The sequence below is a fragment of the Onychomys torridus genome, chromosome 6 (assembly GCF_903995425.1).
Source record: "Onychomys torridus chromosome 6, mOncTor1.1, whole genome shotgun sequence".
Taxonomy (NCBI): Eukaryota; Metazoa; Chordata; class Mammalia; order Rodentia; family Cricetidae; genus Onychomys; species Onychomys torridus.
The window spans coordinates 32,545,469-32,549,733 of NC_050448.1; the positions used below are offsets into that span (position 1 = coordinate 32,545,469).

The 4,265-nt window shown below is 43.0% G+C and overlaps 1 pseudogene; it reads right to left on the reverse strand.

Annotated features, from left to right (window-relative positions):
* Positions 1 to 3,299: 3,299 nt before the first annotated feature.
* LOC118586356 lies at positions 3,300 to 3,917 on the reverse strand (annotated as a pseudogene).
* Positions 3,918 to 4,265: the final 348 nt, after the last annotated feature.

Here is a 4,265-nt window from a genome sequence, read left to right on the forward strand (position 1 = left end):
CAATATCAGTTAAATACAGCGTTCTCCGAGTTCCTACAACTAGTTTGATGGGAATACCATTAGTCACCAGTCAGCCTCAGCACCTGCTCTGTATCACTTCTTACTTGTTATTTTTAGTAAACTAGATACCCGAAGCTGAGGAGATGCAAGCAGTTGGTGACTGTTCTCTAATTCACAGGGCAAAGCCAGGCCATGGAATCCTGGGTGGATTCCTCACAGAAGACCCCTCTCAGTTGTTAGAGGGTCATCTGGGCTTGATCGTGTGATAAAATAGCTTAAGGTTTCCTAGCACGTCTATTCTGGAAGGCCTTTTCCCATTTCCGTTTCCACTGTACTGTGTAGAGATGGTGTAAAAATATATCTAACTCATGACTCTTACTAATTTCTCTGTAAAGAGAAGCATTTTATGTGCTTCTGGAAAATAGTCAAATTCTGAAAAAATTAACCTATCATACCTTGGGTTTCTTCTAAAGCCCTGACACTATGTGTCCAGGGGTTTCACCTTTATACATTACTGAACCACTCTACTTGGACAAGTTTTGTGGAATCAGCGACTGGACATGCCATGATAATCTAGTTTGATAACTTTAGCTTTGAGTACACCTGTAATTTTCGACAATTTGCAGACATCATGATTACCATCCCCAGCCGATTAAGATGAGCCACCATTTACTGATGCCAACTGCTGTCCTCAAGTAAAGTACTTGCTGGATGGGGCAGTGAGCTTCCCTCCTGGACCACCAGCTCAAGCTTCATCACTGGCCATGCCAACATTGTTTTTCTAGTCTCTTGCAAGATGAATAATGTAGTCCTTAAATTCAAAATTTGTCCTTCTTTGTGGTGTGTGTGTGTGTGTGTGTGTAGTATATGCACATGTACTTGTTCATGTGTATATAAGCCAGAGGTTTATGGAAGGGGGCTTCCACTGTTTGCTCCTCTATTGATGTCTGCCTCATTTTTTTTTTTTTTTTTTTTTTTTTTTTGCCACAAGCTAAACCATGAGCTTTCCAATTCAACTAGGCTGTCTGAAAGTGAGCTCTACTGATCCTCCTTATTTTGGCCTCTCCAACACTAGGATTACCCACACATGCTTGTCATTTTAATGGCTTCTAGGGAGCTGAATTCAGGTCCTCATGCTAGTATGGCCAGAATTTCACTGACTGAGTCACCTCCCCAGGCCCCATCCATTTTATTTTTCTGAATTAAAATCTCTGTGTTGAATATGCCCAAGGGTCATCAAAGCCCTTCAACTCAGTACACACAACACACAAGTGTCAGGATGAGGCTATGGTCTAAATTCTGCAGTTCAGTTCCCACACTGACTACCTGGAGTTAATGAAGATGCCACAAAGGCTTAAGGCATGGAGCCCAGCAAGATCACACTCACTGGGCTGAAGAGATGGCTCAGAGGTTAAGAGCATGGGCTGCTCTTTCAGGAGACCTGGGTTTGGTTCCCAGTACCCACATGGCAGCTCACAACTCTGTCTATAACACTGGTCCAGGAGATCCACCGCCCTCTTCTGGCTTTCTCAGGCACTGCACATGCATGTGGTACACTGATATACATGCAGGCAAAACACCTATATACATAAAAATTTAAGGAAGAGGAAAACTTAAAAAAATAAAATAAAAGATTTCACTTAATTCTGATGATAGCTGTGACCCATGGCCACCTGCACTTCTGACTGACTGGCTTAATATTGAGGAGTTCTTATGATATAAGTCCCTAAACACTGATAAACAGCTAGAACAACACATAGAAATGAGCAAAACACTATATATCCAGCTTACATTATATTTTGTTACAAGGAATATAAATCAGAGCCATCTAAAATAAGAGGCAGAGAAGGCAAGATCTGGGGCAGCCAGTCACGAATGCACAGTTTCTACTCCCTCCTTATGAAGATGGTCCACATCACTCTTCTCCAGTATCAGTGTGCTCCCCAAGTTGGATTGGGCCTTGAAATGAGTTCTTTTGGGATTTTATTACTGGACACGATTGATTGAATCACTGGTCAAGTGAATTCAGTCTCTACCCATCTAGTCCCTTGCAGAAGGTATATCTGAAAATGTTACATGATTCAAAGCTCTACCATTCTATGCTCCCAGAGCTGACCTTTCTAACGTGGCTAGCCCCCATCCTGAACTATCTAGAGGTCTCTACAAGTCACTTCACTAGCAAAAGAGAAGTTCACCATGAGCAGCAAAAATACTCTAACCTTTCAGAATATTCCAAGTATTTAGAAACTCTATCTCTGCAGCCTAGGACAAAAGCTAGACAGCATGCTATTTCATCTGATTGTGAAGTTTATGTCCTCTGCATATACATCAGCCATTGCCTTTCTTGGTTATATGCTGTTCAGAACATGTCTTGTCCAGGGTTCCATTTGATAAAGGGCATGCAACAATCCCTTCCTATTCTCTGAGTTCCCTCAAGACCTCCACATTGTTGCAGAGCTGGAGAGATGGCTGCACAGCTATGAGTGTTTACCAGTCCTGCAGAGGACAGGGTCTGTGGCTGATGGAGCACATCTGTCTGCAATTCCCATTCCAGGACATCTGATACCTTCCTTCTGGCCTCTGCCGGTACCAGGCTTGCACAAGACACACTTAAATGCATTCAGGCAAAACACTCACCCATAAAATACGTATTTTAAGATTGTCATTAAAAGACATAGGAAAAAAGATTCTTGGCATTATAAAAGAGACAAGACATCAGAAGGTTGGGAAGGATGTAAAGAAAAGTGCTGGTATACAGCTGGTGGGGCTAAAGATTAGCACATCCAGCAAGGAAACGGTGGTGATACCAAGCATGTTCCCATAGTGTCACCAAGAAAGAGTAAGTGGCATGGGGCAGAGAGGCCTGGTATCTTGAGTGTTAGAAGGCACTGCCAACAGCCAGCCCATTTTGCTTAGAGCTACAAGACACTTGCTATTTCCATTTCTTTTTATGAAAAATAAAGAGTTTTCCCTTAATGACAGTCTTTGATTTTATGTTTTCACCAGAAAAATACCGGTCTACCTGGCCTAAGATGAGAGAGTGACATTTGCCCAGAAATCTTCCTGGGGAGAGTTGCTCTGAGTGAAATGCTCAGTAGCCCAGAATCTGCCTTCCACCCTTTGTTCTCATAGAAGGGACAGACATGGTTTTATCTTCCTTTCTTCCTTCCTTCCTTCCTTCCTTCCTTCCTTCCTTCCTTCCTTCCTTCCTTCCCTCCCTCTCTCCTTCCTTCTTTCCTTCCTCTTTTTCTTAAACATAGAACAATAAACAACTTATTTCATGAGCTATGAATGATGGTTTATTTGCCTTTCCAGGCTTTGACCTTCCTCTGAACCCCAGCGCTCTGCCTTTGAGCACACAGCCCTCTGCTCTGCCACCCTGGCCTGGTCTTGAGGTGATCCAGGCAAGAAGCTTGACCACTGGAAGACTGATAATTTTGGCATTCTGTTTCCTTTCATTGTATTTATTTTGAACTTTCTTTGTTTTTTGTTTTTTGTTTGTTTGTTTGAGATCTCTTCCTCTTCAGGAGTCAGATCGGCCCCCTTCTTGTGGCCAGGACCAGTACACAATAGGACTGATACCACTGTTGGTACAATGTGCTCTCAATATGCACGATACAGTTCTTCACCAGGGTCTTGGGGCAGAGCAGCTCATTATCGAATGCATTGTAGACGACAGTATCAATGATCTGTTTTGTGAGTACAACACTCAGAGCCTCAGGAAAAGTTCCCCATATACAGTCTCAGGGCTCCATACTTCTTATTGCCTTCTTGAACTCAGACTGTGTGTATTCAACAAGGGCCAATCTTAGTGTTGGCCGCAGCTGTTCCAGCTCATACTTCTGCTTCTTGTGGTAGGGCATTCTCTTACCGCCGGTCTTATGGTCCTTGTGCCAGTTGTTCTGAGAGATGCCCATCACTCAGTGCTGGCTGGAAAGAGTGGTTGTATGTTTCACTCTGTCTCTTGTCACTAAACTAGCAACTCCAAGAGAACAAAATGCCTAATTCACTTTTACTGCCATACCCTACACACAGCACCGTGAATAACAAATATTTGAACCAACAAAATTTCCTGGTTACATTTTTTTTTTTCTTCAGCTTCTGTGCCTGGCTGCTTTGACTTATCTGATTGTTACAATTCAGAAACTCGGCAGCATAGGCATAACAGCGGCATAGGCATAACCCTCTTGAGCTGTAGACAACATGTAAAAGAAACAACCCCAGCTGTTCAGACCATGTAGGGAGCCATCACAAGGCCCACTCAC